Source organism: Pinus tabuliformis, chromosome J (assembly GCF_031772625.1).
Source record: "Pinus tabuliformis cultivar Carrire ecotype Pingquan chromosome J, CPIR1, whole genome shotgun sequence".
In the NCBI taxonomy this organism is placed as follows: domain Eukaryota; kingdom Viridiplantae; phylum Streptophyta; class Pinopsida; order Pinales; family Pinaceae; genus Pinus; species Pinus tabuliformis.
The window spans coordinates 463,932,489-463,952,572 of record NC_142295.1 but is presented as its reverse complement, the minus strand read 5'-3'; the positions used below and the strand labels follow the sequence as shown (position 1 = coordinate 463,952,572).

The following is a 20,084-nucleotide window of genomic DNA, read 5'->3' as shown; positions in this document are numbered from 1 at the left end:
CCCTTCTTAGACGAGGCGAAAAGAGTTTTGGAAGATCGCCCGATTTTACCAGTGCAACTTCCTCCTGGATATCAAAAACTCCTGCCAAGTCCTTCACCAGTTGAGAACCCGGCTGGCCCGCTCAGGTGGTCAGCCGAAGCACCTATCATTGAAGATGAACCGTCTGAATCCATACCTGACGAAAGTCAAAAGGTTGAGGCGGCAGTTGACCCAGTTTTGCCTTCAGAGGCTCTATCTTCGAATGATACCATCACAGAGGAGAATAAAGACGACACCGTCCAAATTCTCTTCATCAACACAGACTCCAACGAACCAAGGGGCAATTTGCCCATTCCTTTATCGCAGGAAGGAACTTCGTCAGAGTCATACCCGGCCGTCTATTCAGTCCCACCACCAAGCAACCTAGTTGTCTCGTTCGACTGGAACCAACTAGGCAGACCCCGTTTGCCAGCGAGCATACCATTCAGAATTATCGTTCAAATATACAGAATGGTAATGGCTGGCACTATCATTGATGAGGGGGCATCTGTGAGTATCCTTTCCTCTATTGCTTGGAAAGCGCTTGGTTCGCCAGCGCTTTTGCCTGAAATGAGAAATATATCAGGCTTTGATAAAGGAACCAGTCGACCTTTAGGGATCCTCCCCAATGTGCCTATAACATTGAAAGGGAAGATCGTTCAAATGAACGTGATGGTCGTTCAAGGACCCTTGGATTATAACCTACTCCTTGGACGAGACTATATATATTGCATGGGAGCCATCATCTCCTCACTCTTTAGAGTAATGTGTTTTCCGCATGAGGGAAGAGTGGTCAAGCTCGTGGACCAACTTTCGTTTCCCGGATCACGCATCGCAAATAGTCATATACCATCCCTAAATGGTCTATTCACGCAAGAAGTGTCTCAACTCACGGTCCGTCCCCCCGATGAGCGCGAGTAATCCGGGAGGATATGACTGGAACCCAGGGGGCATGCGTCCTGGTCTGCTTCGGCAGGAAAACTTTGGGTATAGGGTAGGTTTCTGCGGGAGAATATGACTAGTCCGTACCCCGTCCATCTAGGAAGAGGGGTTGTTCTAGAATAAGATTCTTTTGTCAAAGTTATGTGAGTTGGCGGGCATCGTCGCTCACCTTTGTCTATTTAGGTAGACATTGCCGAGGAAGTGTTTTGTTTGAAAGATTAACGAGACAATCTTTGGGTAACCTGAAAGAGGTAGGCCTCTCTCAGTGAAACAAATGTTTTGACAGAAATGAAGTAGAGGTAACTTTGAAATCGTACTTTATGCCTGGGGGCATGCAAACCTTTTTGAGTGCAAGCAAGGGGCGGCTATTTATTTTTTAAATTTTTAGGTCCTCCCTTTAAACCTGTAGGTCTAACCCTTTAAACTCGTAGGATTAGTCGTTTCCGAACTTGCATAACGAAAGGATCCGGAGCAAAGCTTAGTGAGATGAAGCTCCATAAAAAATAGAATATTGATGAGACACTCTTATCATATGACTGGGTTAATCAAGCAGTTTTAGCACACAGTTCATGCTCGTTAAAAAATAAACGCAAGATCCGAGCAGTTTTAGCACATAGTTCATGCTCGTTAAAAAATAAACATAAGATCGAGCAAATGTTTCCACCCGTGTTTAAGCTCGTTAAAAAAATGAACTATCCCGGTAAATAATCACTGTGAATGTAATATCATCAGCCATTAAAGCCTTGGTCGTGTTTGCACCGTCACCTCCACTTTTCCATTGGCCGATCATTCACCTCCATATGTTTGTTTACCCATTTTGAGGAACAGCTGCGAAGAGTGATTTCACTAGCCATCCTTGTGACACTGCCGTGATTGGAAAATTCCAACCTGTACCTGGAATCAGCTGCTAACCTGTTTCATCACTCGTTCCTCAAAAGACGAGTCTTCTTTAAGCTCTTTTCATTTGACTCGTAAAATATGAAAAGATTGTCGAGTCCTTGGCCTTCCAGCTCGTTAAAGGAACAGGAAGTGCTATCCCTCCTCTAGATTTTAATCTTTTTGGACCTGAGGGATTATTTCACAAAAAGATCGAGCGCTTGTTTTATTCGGCTCGTTAAAACTATCGAAAACTCATCCCTTCTGTATTGTTTTATACTTTTTCGGACTTAAGGGATTAGATGATGAAAAAGGACTTTTCGAGTTAACTTTATGTACCTTTTCAGACTCTCTAAAAATGAAAAGGACCGAGTTATCCTTGTCGTTAGACTCGTTAAAATCATTAAATAGTGACAAACTTGTCTTTAGACGAGAACGAGTTTCACTATCGCTAGGCTCGTTAAAACATAGCGATGGGCTTGCCCGAAGGGCAGGTTATAGAACAAGCATATGTTATCCTCCTCAAGCTTGACAAAAATAAAGAGGTACTGGTTAGCAATGACTGGGGAAAAATTTGGAGAAACTCAAGAAAACTTTGATGGTAGCAAGTCGCTCTTGAACATGACACTTTTCCTCCGTACCACAATTGGGTTGGGTTGTTTCATTCACCGGTCACATCCATGGTCTCGCCATACCATCCATATTTGGGGTAATGCTACCGATCCATCGCATCAGTGTCGCCATATGTTCAAGAGAAGTCGTTCAGAAAAGTCAACCGTGTCCCATCCACTGCCGTACATTATCCTTCATCCTTTCATGACCGCCACCCTGAATCATATGTCACAGATCGTTTTCACCTCCATCAAAATCATTAGCTCCGTTCCGTGTCATTGATGTGGGATTCATTAAGGCCCTCCTTTGACGGGTCGCTTCTTGTCGACATCAGCTCATTATCCAAGAAGTTGATCTAGGAACAACCCCTTCAGTACTTTGAAGCTTGCATGCCTTAATGGCAAGTTTCTCACTTCCGGCGACAGGTATACATCAATGACCTTCGACCGATAGATTTTGCGTGGTGTTCGACGCCAAGTCCTTTATTCACACCACGTGAATTGTACTGCAGTACCTTGAGGGTCATTATCATTATCGGTGATTCCTCTCGCGCTTGTTAACGGTTTACCTCATTGACCAGTAATCAAGCGATGTCTTTCCATGTTCGACTTCAGAACAATTCTCACATGGATCGACTTGTACTTAGAGTGAAGATCGAACGAGTTTGAAGACCCCGGATCTAGTTTCATCCATCCGGGCTGCGATATATATTCAGGAAAAATAAAGACATTGACATGTACATCATTGCAGCAGATAATCATCCTACTCAAAGGGATGATAATTTCATCAAAATTATCAGTCTACCATCAGACGATTGTCTGTTCTATGTACAGAAAAATGAATTTATAAAGCTGAGCATGGGAATGCCCGCCTCAGCTAGATCATGAAAGCAGTATGAAAATAATGTATTGTATTGTATCTTATTACAGGTCTCCTCCCAGCATTGGATGAACTTCGGATCCTCCTGATAAAGCATTTCACCCGATAAACGGCCTCATACTTTAGGGGGCAACTGTTATAGACATTTTTGTGCCTTACAGCATTGAGCATGAAATGTCCATAATATAAGGGATCCAAAGTCCCTAAACATGTTGTTCCTACCCCTAGAGGAACAAGGCTAACAAACCACAGCAATTCACAGAAGTTCTCCACCAGAAACTGCTCAAAAACAAGTCAATTCAGGATCAATTCAGTGGCTCCACTAGCTGTCTGCGCTGAATGTCAAAGCCAACACTAGCTGTCTGCGCTGAATGTCAAAGCCAACACTGGCTACCTGCGCTGAGCGAGAATTGCCAAATGGAAAGTTCATTCCAAGAGGTGTCAAGACCCAGGAAGCTTCCAGAATCTTCCTCAATGACACTTGCCTCAGTGAATTCGACTGGTGATGAGTAAGAGGTTCCTAATCTCCAAGTGGAAGCAAGAACCTCCAAGTGGAATCAAGAACTGACAGAGGGAGAGGACACTAGTCAGATCTCAAGCTGACTCATCCTCTCTCCAAACATCTATATATGGATCTCTCCTCCATGAGATCTGGAGGCGGGAATTTTGTTATTGCAAAGAATTGTTGTTGGTTTGAGATTGGAATCATTGGGTGCTTAATGCTTTATAGGGGGTGAAGATAGGAATTCCATTTGCTGGGAAGGAGATGCTGGATTGGAACCCTCTGGGTTGTATCTCTTCCTGAACCTTGTTATTCATCAATAAAGCTATCTTGGTTTCTCCTATATACTGATGTATCTTTGATGTATGATTGCATTAGTATGTTTAGTTTATTTCTAATCCTGAACTAGTTATGAATATGAATCCATGTCTTGTGTAGTGTTCTCTTCTTGTGATCTTGCAGAAACCTCTTGAAGTTGGGCGAGCGAGAAAGAAAGTAGCTGGGAACCCTCCAAGAGAAGAGAGACCGGATCGAGGGACAAACAGAAGACACCGGTTAGTCCATCTATCTCTCTTCATTCTTAATTCATAAAGGAAGAATACTAGAATAGCTGTCTCTGTTTGTTGCTAAGGCACTGTCACACCTTAGGTGGATAGGATCGTCCTGCATAGGCATTTTTCCCCACAACACAATGTATGTAAAGAAGAGTAGGAATAGCTCAAGAAAATACACACCATTCCCTCCATTTCTTGGACAAACAAGGTGTTACAAATGTAACAATCTTGGACATAAAGCCAAAGATTGCAAGCTACCAAATACACTAAAGAATTCAAAACATATGATGGAAGAAAAACAAGGCAGGCCAAACAATTAGTCAAAAACAAATGCATATAAAAGAAGGCAGAACAATAAGGTGTGGAAGAGGAAGAAAAAGGAGTAGCCAATGACTTCAATGAATTGAAGTCAGCTTGGTCTCTAGGGGAGATGCTCATGAAATCAAAGAAGAATATTGTTAATGTCATAGTTAGAGTAGTAGTCATGAAATGTGAAATATCGCAGGGGGGAGCAACCCCAAAAGTTGACAGCATTATGGGAATGAAAAAAGAGAATCCCCATGAGAAATGGAAAAATAATAATAATAATAATAAATAAATAAATAAAATTGAGATGGTTTGTTTGAATAAGAACAATGTTTGCAACAATGAGAAATATTATTGTTAAAGCCATCTACCAGAACCAATCTCCATATTATACTTTCATAAATGATCCAGGTTTGGGTGTGACGAAGGACCCTTCCAAGACCTTTTCCTTTCGTGATGTGTTAAATTGCATTTTAAATGAACATTAATGAATACATCTGTAGGCAGAAAAGAAGAGGAACATATCAATCATCAACACATGAAAACATCATATACCTCACAACCAAGGGCCATTTGAAGAAGTGGATGTCACACTGCTAAAGCTGCTCGGACCATCGATCTCAAGGCATCGATCATATGAAGATGACTGCTCGCACATGAATGTGGACATCTGCACTAGCACTTAGAAAAGTAGCTAGAAGAAGAAATGAGAGAATAAGAAATATGAAGACACCATCATATTTGTGGCATCGAGTAGTGCTGAATTGACTGTCCAAAATCCAAATTCTGAGAAGTTGAGAATTCTGGGCTCAAGGAATCTTTTAGATTCCCCCAGGATTCCTCAAAGATTTTGTTCCATGGATGGACTGGAAATCTGAAACTCAAATGGCGAATATGATCTCGCCATTGCGATCCCTGCAGAAAACCATGAAAAACAAGTATAAAATTGACTATAATCTAACATGGAAAAATTTTACCTCCTTGGGAAAATTTCAAGGCTCATGGTTCTGCTACCTATTTTTGCTGAAATCATGGTTCCACGTGTATTTTGAATATAACCGAAAATGCAAAACTTTGATGGAGAAACAGACAACACCGTTGCGCTCGTGTCGACGAGAGGTGTAAAAACCATATAAAATTTGTCAATTTTTTACAAAGTGAAGATTTTGCCCTCTTGCAAAATTCATGGTCCCTGCATTAAAATATTAATTAATTGCCTCGAAAAGTGTGTCCGCCTTCTGCCTCCTCGAACTATGTGCAAAGGTTAAACTCTGAGTTTAAATAAAAAACCCTAGTTGGATTTACCAAGATGAGCAATTATGGCTCAATAGTAAAAATATACGTTGGTTGAGGAGAGGTTGGGGGATCAAATCTTGCCTCTCCATATATATTTTTATAAACCAAAATGATGCATTAATGGGGGTCGGGTCCGCATTGGGCAACCCGCCCTTTAAACCCCACATTGACACAACCGTATATGAAATCGGCACGTTTACATATGTCGGCGGATTAATCAGTGATCGGATATGGTGGTTGACATATATAATATCGGTGATAAAATCGGCGATCGGCGCATTTGAGGTATCAGTGATCGGCACTATATATGGAGTTGTTATCGCATATATATCGGCATGATATGTGGTGGTTTCGCCGATATATATATCGGTGATATATAATATGGTTGGGTCTTTGGGGTTTGGGCCAGGTCCATCGTTGATGGCCCGTGCCCCGTAATATATATATATATATATATATATATATATATATATATATATATATATATATATATACGCGATAGAATGTATGGAGGGTTCGGCCGGGGGTAACGGTCGTCGATCTTAAATATATGTTGATTGTGATTGCGATTAGGCCGGCGGAGGTTATGGCTGTCGGTCTTAACACATATATGCGATTTGTTGTTTAAAGGGGCGATTAGGCTGGCAGGGAGTTATGGCTCGTCGGCCTTAAAATAACTTTGGTTTATGGATGCGATTTGCAATTTGGCCAATGGGAGGTTGTGGCCCATCGGTCTTATAATAATCAAAATATATATTTTGGATTTTTATAAAGAGAAAGGTGTTTTGAAACTTCTAGAAAATAAGGGTCATTGGGAAAATTAACGAGGCAACAATTTCGACCGATTTTGGGAGCTAGGTTCATGCCTCGGGGTCGGTCAAATTGTAGGACACTTAAACCTGGCCCGCAGCGCAACTTTGACCAAACTTTGACTAACCCGTTCTCCCTCATACAAGCTCGGTTTGACGAACCATTCGCACCTCCACGATCAGGACGATGAGATTTACGCTATGGTCCTAATTCAAAGTCATTCTGAGCACTTTGATTTTTGAGCCCTCTTTGTCCTGTGTGTCTTTCTGGAGCCACCCAGATCAATAAATCATGGAAAAAGAGGAAGTATTTTGAAGCAATTTCCGATTCTTATTTGAAGAAGAATACATAGGACCCATTGTTTAAGAAATTTGTGACACCTATAAGGTCAATCTTGAGTGTCTAGTATGTGGGGTTTATGTGAGTGTATTACATATGGTGAACTACTAAAATTTAACATGATAATTGTGATGTATGAGCTTACCCAACACTTCAATCCACATTGTGCGGAAGCATGCAATAATTTATGAGTCATTTACAAAGGAAAGGATAATCTTGACAAAGTTAAGGAGTGCTAAAAGATGGATTTGTTGATCAAATCTAGTTTTTTCACATTCTCCTAATAATCTTAAAGTGGTCTCGTTGTCCAGGGTAAAATGGATCTTGTTGCAAGCATTATTGAAAAGGCTATAATGGAAAATCCTGCATATGCAAAAGCTTATAATAATCTAGGGGTTTCGCACAAGGATGCGGGTAATATAATGCTTCAGATAGAGGCATATGAGCAATTCCTGGAAATTGATCCAGACTCTCATAATGCTGGTCAAAATCACTTGTTATCCATGAAATACATCTATGAGGGCGAAGATGATGAGCTTGATATTGCACATAAGGGATGGGGTAAGCAATTTATAAATTTCTATCCTCAGTTCACTGCCTGGGATAATCCTATGGACATTAAATGGGAACTATTTATTGGTTATGTATCATCATATTACATAGTGGGAGATAGTCGAGATGACATTTTCTTTCAAAATTTGTGAGGTCTGTGAAAAGAGGACGGAGCCGAATACCATCAGCAATGGCGGACGCTAAGGCCGTTACAGTCAGAACTCGCAAGATCATGACTAATAGGCTTTTATCAAGGAAGCAATTTGTGATTGATGTTCTTCATCCTGGCAGGCCAAATGTATCTAAGGCCGAACTGAAGGAGAAGCTCGCGAAGCTGTATGAGGTCAAAGATCCGCAGACAATATTTGTCTTTGGGCTCAGAACCCAATTCGGAGGTAGAAAATCGTCAGGTTTTGGCTTGATTTATGACAGCTTGGAGCACGCCAAGAAATATGAACCCAAGTACAGGCTTATCAGGGCACTGGAAGGTGGTCGTCTCCATCGCCAGTCTGTTGTTCATCAGGCTTACGCTCACGCCAACACTGCCCGTCTACCCCCGCCTCCTGCATGCAAAGATGGGGGACTGCATGTTGCAGATCTGCTCCATCACACAATAGCATGGCCCAAACTCTGCAGATCTGGGCCGGATCTATCCGATCTGATCAAGATTCAAGAATACCCAGAACCCAGGCAGCAGATCGGTGGAAATATGCATCGATTGAGCAGAGGGCACGCAGACCGTGACATGCAAATGGAAGAACGACCCAATAAGAGGTCAAATCTGGAAGATTGCTTACAGCCAGAACACATGGCAATCAGCAGTGACACTGGTTTAGGCAGATCAGGAACTCAGCCAAAACGCAGACATCAGGTAACAACAACTCGATTTCAGATTTTCATTAAAACCCCTGAGGGGAAATCCTTTTTAGTATGGGTACATGCAGAAAGCACTATTTTGCAGCTAAAACAGCGAATTTGGGCATTGACCGGATATCCTGGTCAGATCCAACATTTAGTCAGTGGCAGGTGGTCTCTCCAGGACAACAGAACCTTGGGAAGTTATGAGATTAGACCAGGAAAAACCATTGTTTTAAACTTCAGGCTGAGAGGAGGGGCCCTACCTCAGGGACAGCCAAGCAGCTCAGGGGGAGACAAGGGGAAAAAGGCAGCACCTCAGCATCAACCCAAGGGAGGTTCCTCCTACAAAAACATTCTTCAAGGTAACAGAGATTCAGGGTCCTCTCCAGATCAAGGTGGATATACACCCAGGCCATACATAGTAGATCAGCTAGGGAAAACTCCAGCCCTTAACTTTGATTCTACAGGGCTTGATGATTTTGTTAAGTCCTATGAAACGTAGGCCCTAATATGTCGTTTCAACAGTTTTTGGCCAAAACCAATGGATCTATTTCATTGGATTTTCACCACTTGGACCATGGAATGTGATATACATTTATGCTCCAAAGGGTTTTTCATAGTTAGATTTGCATCCAGGGAAGTCAGAGATACAATCATCAGTGCTGGGCCTTGGTTCTGGGGAACGTCGGGGCTGTTCATGACTCCATGGTTTCCAGATTTCGATCCAAACAAAATGACTGTATCCAAAGTGTCGGTCTGGGTTCGTCTATATAACCTTCCCCTTCACTTTTGGAGTGAACGAGTCTTGGAAGGAATTGGGAACAGCATAGGGAAATACATCAAAACAGATCTGGAAAGGATTGATGAAAGGGTCTACACTTTTGCACGCATTTGTGTGGAAGTAGATCTAAGTAAAGGGCTGCCAGACAACATAAGGCTGATCTACAAACAACAAAATTGGTTGCAAGCACTAGACTATGAAAATACTGCTTTCAGATGCAGGCTCTGCAGACAAACAGGACACTTGCAAAGCACATGTCCAGAAGCCAAGAAAGCAAACAGTAAAAGAAAGCAGAAAGGGAAGCAGAGGAAAGGATGGCGATTCCCCCCTCCTAACTTAGAGGATGAAGAATCAGAAGCAGAAGAGGAAGATACCCCCACAGAGAATGCTGAGGTATCCCAAGAAATGGGGACCCAGAAGGAAACCACATCAGACAACAAGGCTTCACAGCTTCACCCAAATCAGGCAGAGAAGACAAACGAGGATCAGAGCATGGGAGGGATCAAACGGCACCACCAATCAGATACTTCAGATTCAGACAAGGAAATAGGCTCGCAGAAAGCAGAAACACAGTTAGTCATAGCTTCGATCGAGCCCACCCAAGGAGAGTGGCGCAAGGTCGAAAAGAAAAAGGGAAGAAAAACTTGAAGTGTGAGTTTTACTCACTACTGAAACTCAGTTTTTCTTGCCTCCTCCTTTCTTCTCTCTTTCCCTTTCTTTTTCTTCAAATTGCACGTTAGTTTTGTAACGTTGCGAGGGGTGCGAAAGCACTCGAGCCCAATGGGCAGCTTATGGAAATGCTTCAATGCATCTGCAAGTGTAACTTTTTTTTTTTTAAATAAAAGGTTACCGATTTTTCCACTGGAAAAAAATGTATCATCATATTACTTCACATATTCAGTCTCCTATTTCAAAGAAACACCTCTTGCATGCCATGATTATAGAAATTACAAGGTGGTCGTTTATTCTGCGGTTGTTAAGGTAGATGCAAAGACACATAGGTTTAGAGAAAGAGTTTTGAAGAAAGGTGGGATTTGGCAAGATATATATGGAATTGATGAGAAGAAGGCCTGCTCCAGTACAGGCTACATGGATTGGTTATCCAAATACAACTGGTTTGCCGACCATTGATTATCGATTTACAGATTCATTGGCAGATCCTTTGGAAACAAGACAGAAGCATGTGGAAGAGCTTGTAAGATTGCCAGGATGTTTCCTCTGCTACACACCATCTCCAGAAGTAGGGTCTGTTGTAGAAACATTTACTCTTTCTAATGGATTCATCACCTTTGGAAGCTTCAATAATCTCACCAAGATAAAACAGCAAGATTTGTGAGACAATGAATCAATAAATGGTGTGTTTATAGGGACAAATGAGGAAAGGATTGCATCTAACGCAAAAATGGATATAAATCGTGGTGCCATCAGGAAGGCTTCTCCATTTGTTGGCCCCCAAAGTTTAAAAAAAAAATACCCAAATTCTATAACATGAAAGCAAGAATCCAGATGGTCAAACGATGTTAGACAAATTTCCAAGTTCAAGCATTGTTTTGGAGGTTGTGCGGATGACGAGTGTCGAGAAGTCTAATTAAATATGACAGGTGCAAACAAATATACAAACAATGCAGCATGACTCAATATCTGAATCTTGTTCAAAAAGAAATTCAAATCAAATCAAATGTAAATGAAAATTCAATGACTAAACATTGTGGAGAGAAGAATGACTAGAACAAAACTATGAGATTGAAAAATCAAAAACTATGTGACATTTAAATTGCGGAAGATAATTATAAGAGGAGACTGAAGGAAGCAAAATTTTGATTTTCCAAAGAGACTTCAGCGACCATGAGAGTATGTATTTGTAATGGTGTGGTTGTTTGGATATGTGCATTGAACAGTCAAAAAGGTAATGTAGTGGGATGATTATGACAAACAGAGACAGAGGTGATAGAGACAAAATGGGAAGAGTCTACAGGAAGCAGTGGTAGAATGAAGCGTTACTTAGTTGGAATGGGAGTACAGAGGGAGGTCATGCTAGGAGGTGACAAAGAATTAGGTTTAAAGGTAACAAACAAAGATTTTGGAAGCATAACACATCCAAATGTTGTCAACAAATGCATCCAAATTATATCAATTGTTTATCCTCGATATTATATGTGAATTGGTATCATGTGTTATATTGACATTATATATATTGTTGTGATTATATATTGGCATAATATCATAAATTGGAAATTTCATGTGCTACAATTCGTTGCAATGTGTAATATATCACATATGGGCATTATCTATATATATTGCAACATATATACGACAACGTTGATATACTACGGCAATGGTTACAATGTTATATATTCAATTCATATTGTGCAGCGTCAGTATATAATGGTGAAAAGCGTTGAGAGTTTTACCAGATGACACTTGAGTTTGACAAGTCATATATATATACACACACTACCTATCACAGTGTATACATAATTCGACCTATGTGTACACGATGCACATTTCCTCCAGTGGGAGTCTTAGCATTGGGAAGCTTATGCCCTTCCCATTAGCAAACTACCAACTTGTTGTTGGGAAAAGTATCCATTCAGAATGCCCCTATCCCACTCTAAGGTGTGATAGTGCCTTAGCAACAAACAAGGAAAACTAATTGAGTATTCTTCTTTATGAAATGTAAATTAGGAGGAAGGAAGTAACTAACCTGTGTCTTCCGCTAGTTTGTTGATCCAATCGCTCCTCTCTTCAGTGGCTCCCAGCTCCTTGCTCCTTCACCGGCCCAGCTTCACCGAATTCCTGCAAGATCACAAGAGAGAGAAACTACACGAAGATACAGATATACATTCATAAAAAGCTCAAGATCAAATTAAGCTAAACATGCAAATATAACAAAACATCATTGGTACGCAGCATGTAGGAGAAACTCAAATAGTTTATTGATAGAATAAGAAAGTCCAAGAGGAGATACAACCAAGTGAGTTCTGATCCAGCATCTACCTCCCAGCAAAGGAATCCCTTCCTCTCCTTCAACAAAGCATAAATCACCCAATGTACTAATCTCAATCTCAAACCAACAGCAATTCTCTGCAAAGTACAAAATTCCAGCCTCTTGGATCTCTGGGTGAGAGACCCATATATAGATGTAAGCAGAGAGGATGATTCAGCTTATGTTTTGACTTGTGGCTTCTCTCTGTCAATTCTTGCTTCCACTTGGAGGTTGAGAGCCTCTTACTCATCACTAGTCGAATTCATTGAGGCAAGTGTCACTGGAGAAGATTCTGGAAGCTTCCATGGTCTTTCCACCTCGTTGAATGAGCTTGCCATTTGTCATTTCCCGCTCAGCGCACCTGGGTAGTGTATCCAAGTGTGTGGCAACGCACCTAGCTAGTGCATTTTGGTGCTTTGCAACGCAGGCAGCTAGTGGAGCTTCTGAATTGATCCTGAATTGACTGTTTCTGAGTGGTTTTTGGTGGAGAACTTCTGGGAGAAGCTGTCATTGGTTGACCTTGTTCCTTTAGGAGCTGTAACAACATCTTTAGGGACTTTGGATCCCTTGGATTATGGAAATTTCATGCTTATAGCTGTAAGGCACAAAAATGTCTATAACAGTTGCCCCCTAAAGTATGAGGCCGTTTATCGGGTGAAATGCTTTATTAGGAGGATCTGAAGTTCATTCAATGCTGGGAGGAGACCTGTAATAAGATACAATACAATACATTATTTTTCATACTGTTTTCATGATCTAGCTGAGGCGGGCATTCCCATGCTCAGCTTTATAAATTCATTTTTATGTACATAGGACAGAAAATCGTCTGATGGTAGACTGATGATTCTGATGAAATCATCATCCTTTTGGTATGATGATTATCTGTTCTGCAGTGCTGTACATGTCAATGTCTTTATTTTTCCTGAATATATATATCGCAGATCGGATGGACGAAACTAGATCCGGGGTCTTCAATCTCGTCCGATCTTCACTCTAAGTACAAGTCGATCCATGTGAGAAATGTTTTGAAGTCGAACATGGAAAGACATCGCTTGATTACCAGTCAATGATGTAAATTGTTAACAAGCGCGAGAGGAATCACCGATAATGATAATGACCCTCAAGGTACTACAGCACAATTCACGTGGTGTGAATAAAGGACTTGGAGTCGAACACCATGCAAAATATTTCGGTCGAAGGTCATTGATGTATACCTGTCGTCGGAAGTGAGAAACTTGCCATTGAGGCATGCAAGCTTCAAAGTACTGAAGGGGGTGTTCCTAGATCAACTTCTTGGATAATGAGCTGATTTCGACAAGAAGCGATCTATCAAAGGAGGGCCTTGATGTATCCCACATTAGTGACACGGAACGGAGCAAATGGTTTTTATGGAGGTGAAAACGATCTGATGATATATGGTTCAGGGTGGCGGTCATGAAAGAATGAAGGATAATGTATGGTAGTGGATGGGACACGGTTGACTTCTCTGGATGACTTCTCTTGAACATATCGACGACACTTATGTGATGGATTGGTAGCATTTACCCCAAAGGTGGATGGTATGGCGAGACCATGGTGATGTGACCGGTGAATGAAACAACCCAACCCGACTCAGGCATGGAGTGGAAGTGTCATGTTCAAGAGCGACTTGCTATCAATAAAGGTTCTTCGAGTTTCTTCCCAATTTTTCCCCAGTCATTGCTGACCAGTACCTCTTTATTTTTTTCAAGCTTGAGGAGGATAACATATGCTTGTTCTATAATTTTCCCTTCGGGCAAACCCATCGCTATGTTTTAACGAGCCTAGCGATAGTGAAACTCGTTCTCGTCTAAAGACAAGTTTGTCGCTATTAATGTTTTTAACGAGTCTAACGACAAAGATAACTCGGTCCTTTTCATTTTTAGAGAGTCTGAAAAGGTACGTAAAGTTAACTCCGAAAGTCCTTTTTCGTCATCTAATCCCTTAAGTCCGAAAAAGTATAAAACAATACAGAAGGGATGAATTTTCGATAGTTTTAACGAGCCGAACAACACAAGCGCTCGATCTTTTTGTGCAATAATCCCTCAAGTCCAAAAAGATTAAAATCTAGAGGAGGGATAGCTCTCCCGATCACTTTAACGAGCTGGGAGGCCAAAACTCGGCAATCTTTTCATATTTTACGAGTCAGATGAAAAGAGCTTAAAGAAGACTCGTCTTTTGAGGAACGAGTGATAAAATGGGTAGCAGCTGATTCCAGGTAAGGGTTGGAATTTTCCAAGCACGGCAGTGTCACAAGGATGGCTAGTGAAATCACTCTTCGCAGCTGTTCCTCAAAATGGGTAAACAATCAAATGGAGGTGAATGATCGGCCAATGGAAAAGTGGAGGTGACGGTGCAAACACGACCAAGGCTTTAATGGCTGATAATGTTACATTCACGGTGGTTATTTACCGGAGGGTAGTTCATTTTTTAACGAGCTTAAACACGGGTTGAAACACTTGCTCGATCTTATGTTTATTTTTTAACGAGCATGAACTATGTGCTAAAACTGCTCGATTAATCCAGTCATATGATAAGAATGTCTCATGTAAGATGCCATTTTTTATGGAGCTTGCGCCTTACAAAGCTATGCCCCGAATCCTTTCGTTATGCAAGTTTGGAAACGACTAATCCTACGAGTTTAAAGGGTTAGACCTACAGGTTTAAAGGGAAGACCTAAAAATTTAAAAAATTAATAGCTGCCCCTTGCTTGCACTCCAAAAGGTTTGCATGCCCCCAGGTATAAAACAGAGTTTCAAGGTTACCCCTCAACTTGCACATAAAACATTTGTTCTACTATAAAAGGCCTACCTCTTTCAGGTTACCCAAAGATTGTTCTATTAATCTTTCAAACAAAACACTTCTTCGGCGATGTCTACCGAGATAGACAAAGGTGAGTGACAACAAGCGCCAAACACATAACTTTGACAAAAGAATCTTATTCTAGAATAACCCCTCTTCCAAGACGGATGGGGTACAGACTAGTCATATTCTCCCGCGGAAACCTACCCTATACCCAAAGTTTTCCTGCCGAAGCAGACCAGGATGCATGCCCCCTGGGTTCCAGTCATATCCCTCCAAATTACTCGCGCTCATCGGGAGGACGGACCGTGGGTTGAGACATTTCTTGCGTGAAGGGACCATTTAGGGACGGTATATGACTATTTGCGATGCGTGATCCAGGAAATGAAAGCTGGTCCATGAGCTTGACCACTCTTCCTTCGTGCGGAAAACACATTACTCTAAAGAGTGAGGAGACGATGGCTCCCATGCAATATATATAGTCTCGTCCAAGGAGTATATTATAATCCAAGGGTCCTTGAATGACCATCACGTTCTTTTGAACGGTCTTCCCTTTCAATATGATAGGCACATTGGGGAGGATCCCTAAAGGTCGACTGGTTCCTTTATCAAAGCCTGTCAGATTTCTCATTTTAGGCAAAAGCGATGGCGAACCAAGCGCTTTCCAAGCAGTAGAGGAAAGGATACTCACAGATGCCCCCTCATCAATGATCGTGCCAGCCATGACCATTCTGTATATTTGGACGATAATTCTGAATGGTATGCTTGCTGGCAAACGGGGTCTGCCTAGTTGGTTCCAGTTGAAGGAGACAACTAGGTTTCTTGGTGGTGGGACCGAGTAGACGGCCGGGTATCGCTCTGACGAACTTCCTTCCTGCGATAAAGGAATGGGGGGATTGCCCCCATGCTCGTCGGAGTCTGTGTTGATGAAGAGAATTTGGATGGTGTCATATTTATCCTCTTCAGTGACTGTATCATTCGAAGACAAAACCTCTGAAGGCAAGACCGGGTCAACTGCCGCCTCGACCTTTTGACTTTCGTCGGGTATGGATTCAACTGGTTCATCTTCAATGACCGGCGCTTCAACTGACCACTTGAGCGAGCCAGCTGGATTTTCAACTAACGAAGGACTCGGCAAGAGTTTTTTATATCCAGGAGGAAGTCGTAACGGTGAAACCGGACGATCATCCAAAACTCTTTTCGCTTCGTCTAAGAAGGGACAACGGTGGATGGCGTGGTTGCCTTCGCACAGTTTACAGGGAGATCTAGCTCTCCCTTTTTGTCCTAGGACTTCACTTTCGCTAGTTGACGGTGTGCAATCAACATGGCTATCAGAGGTTGATGCCACCGGATTGTGCAAACGGGGAGACCAGTCCCTTAGTATCCGAGGGATGCAGGGACAATCTCTGTGAAAGTGGTCTCCCTTGCATATGACACATGGCGATTTAGGCCTAGTCAGTGCTGTGTGTGGATTTTCGTTAGACGCCACTCATTTTTCCCCAGTCGCTTTTGGCTCCTTATGCTTCTTCTCTTTCTTCTTCTTTTCCTTCTTCTCCTTAGGAACTTGGTTTTTATCTTTACCAGTCCCATCAAGCGAAGAGGAAGGAGGAGAGGAAGAATTAGAGGAAGTAGAAGGCTGGTGGGTAACTCTGGACTGGTCAAATTGCTGATTCGCATGTTCAGGAATAGTGGTGTTCTGAACGACATTGGTTGAGAAGAGCCAAACCGGCAAGCCAATTGTCAGTCCTGGAAGCGACAATGTGGCCATATGGGGCGCACCAACATCTCCCCAAGAGGAGAAGGGACTAGGATTTCCACCAAGGGGAATTCCTTGGTTGGTGGGCTCCATTTTCTCAACCTAAAGATCAACGCAGGAAAAAGGGTATGAATATTCCGTTTAAAATAAATTTTAACGACGCTTGGAAACAACTTGCTTTTTCAATTTTAAAGAGTCGAGAAAAAGCAAAAGATGACTCTAGTCGCCTTCGATGTTTTAACGAGCCCGAAGTGACAAATGCTCGGATGGACTTTTTCTGTTATAGAGTCTGAAAAAGGCCAAAAGGAACTGCTCTGGAGATCTAGGTAGAGGGTGTGCCAAACTTTTCGCAAAACCGTAGAATACTTTTTAAGGTACGGGCGGTCAATCTTCCTGAATGCTGTGTTCAGTGCATTGCGATCAGTAGGGCGGCCGACACGGCTTCCTATGGATAAAGGTTTTATGCCTATAGGAGTCTCCCAATATATACTCGACGGTACGTGGGAGCACAATCCGTACTGGCGCTTATCGTCTCTCAGGAGGAATCACCCAACCATCAGCGAGATCGACAGTCACCAGGTTTTACGACGCCGGAACACGTCTCTAGCCTAGACCTCTATGTTGTGCGTTAAGTTACAAAGCGTTGTTAAGTTCATTCAATTTATTTTAGGTTGATATTTCTTAGAAGTTTGCCTTTTTGGATCACCACGAGATGTATGATACAATTCCTAAATGCAGTCTAAAGATGATAAGCAAGCTTTTATATCTTTTCAACAATGAAAATCCTAGCTACAAGGGGAAAAGAAAGAAACAATCTTTTCTCAAAGAGCATAGAGCACACTGTAAATGCACTTTTCCTAAATCAACATACAAACTGTCAAAATGCAAATGCACATATGCATGTATTTGTTTTCACTTTCTCAATATTGATGCCTAAAAAGAAAGCTGTTGTACAAATTTGAATTCGATTTCAAGTGAAAACACAAACAAGTTTCTTTTTGAAAACAAAAAGACGATTACGACACTTTATGATTTTGAAGTAAAAACTTGTTTCGACACTAGAAATTCACAAATTCAAACCAAAAGACAAAAGTAAAAGCGTAATCAACTGTGAACAACAAACAAACTCACTCCTAAGATCAAAACGACACTTACGACAGGTCTAGATCTAAGGGCGACAGTATGACTAGTTTACTTTTGTAATGGGAAACTGCAAATGATGTAACAAATACACAAAGAACAAATACAGCTTCTTTATACAACTGAGGCAGAATTAAGGCAGAGAAAAGGGGTTTTCAGATAGGTACACACACTGATAACAGGCTGCAAAAAACAGAGATAAAACTGAGCAAAAGGAAGCAGGGAACCACAGCTGCACAAGGCAAAGGCTGATCAGCGCACCCCCAGCACAGAGAAACTGAACTTCAGCGCAGGTAGCCCTCTCGGGACCTGCGTTGAAATGCAGAACCTCTTCACAGAGCCTGCGCTGAAGCAGAAATGAGAATTGTCTCTGGGTTCTGGGTCACGGTTTGCAGTTTAATCTACAGTTTTTGGCCGGATAAAAGCTATCAATTAGGTACAATTAGGAGGATGATTTAAAGGAGGACTAAGATCTATCACAAAGGGCTGTTAGAGCACTTGTGGATCAGCTGTTCAGATCATAAAAACAGGCCCAGTGAGTGGACTAGAGTGGCAGATCTCTACTTTGCATTTGTAAATGGCAAATGCATTTCGATTCGGCACTCCTGAGTTTATGAGAAGAACAACAATAGAAACACAAATAAACTAACAAGATACGTTCCCCAGTGGAGTCACCAATTTGTTGTTGGGAAAAGTATCCATTCGGAATGCCCCTATCCCACTCTAAGGTGTGATAGTGCCTTAGCAACAAACAAGGAAAACTAATTGGGTATTCTTCTTTATGAAATGTAAATGAGGAGGAAGGAAGTAACTAACCTATGTCTTCCGCTAGTTTGTTGATCCAATCGCTCCTCTCTTCAGTGGCTCCCAGCTCCTTGCTCCTTCACCAGCCCAGCTTCACCGAATTCCTGCAAGATCACAAGAGAGAGAAACTACACGAAGATACAGATATACATTCATAAAAAGCTCAAGATCAGATTAAGCTAAACATGCAAATATAACAAAACATCATTGGTACACAGCATGTAGGAGAAACTCAAATAGTTTATTGATAGAATAAGAAAGTCCAAGAGGAGATACAACCAAGTGAGTTCCGATCCAGCATCTACCTCCCAGCAAAGGAATCCCTTCCTCTCCTCCAACAAAGCATAAATCACCCAATGTACTAATCTCAATCTCAAACCAATAGCAATTCTCTACAAAGTACAAAATTCCAGCCTCTTGGATCTCTGGGTGAGAGACCTATATATAGATGTAAGCAGAGAGGATGAGTCAGCTTATGTTTTGACTTGTGGCTTCTCTCTGTCAGTTCTTGCTTCCACTTGGAGGTTGAGAGCCTCTTACTCATCACTAGTTGAATTCATTGAGGCAAGTGTCACTGGAGAAGATTCTGGAAGCTTCCATGGTCTTTCCACCTTGTTGAATGAGCTTGCCATTTGTCATTTCCCGCTCAACGCACCTGGGTAGTGTATCCAATTGCGTTGCAACGCACCTAGCTAGTGCATTTGGGTGCTTTGCAACGCAGGCAGCTAGTGGAGCTTCTGAATTGATCCTGAATTGACTGTTTCTGAGTGGTTTTTGGTGGAGAACTTCTAGGAGAAGCTGTCATTGGTTGACCTTGTTCCTTTAGGAGCTGTAACAACATCTTTAGGGACTTTGGATCCCTTGGATTATGGACATTTCATGCTTATAGCTGTAAGGCACAAAAATGTCTATAACCCAACTCAATGTTGGTTTGTGCATCTCCATCTTCTCATATAACTCTCTTCTTATAATCAATTTAGAAAAAGAAGAAAAAGTCTCCTGGAAACTCTTCTCATATAACTCTCTTCTTATAAAGAATTAATAATTTAAAAAAAAAAAAGAGTCTCCTGAAAACTATGTTGGAGCGAGACCATACTGAAGCATTAGCGCCCACTATTTAACATTCATTCTCCTACTTGGATTTCCATATTCATCCAAATTATAAGCTTATCCGATGATCATATTCATTGAATAAGTTGCTAGAGTCTCATATTGTTCAGAACATCATGAATGAGTGTCATAATTTTTCAGTG

At 41.6% G+C, this 20,084-nt stretch overlaps 1 pseudogene; it reads left to right on the top strand.

The window, feature by feature from the left end:
* The first annotated feature begins 7,202 nt into the window (after positions 1-7,202).
* On the top strand, positions 7,203-10,661 carry LOC149227850 (putative UDP-N-acetylglucosamine--peptide N-acetylglucosaminyltransferase SPINDLY pseudogene; annotated as a pseudogene).
* The last annotated feature ends 9,423 nt before the right edge of the window (positions 10,662-20,084 follow it).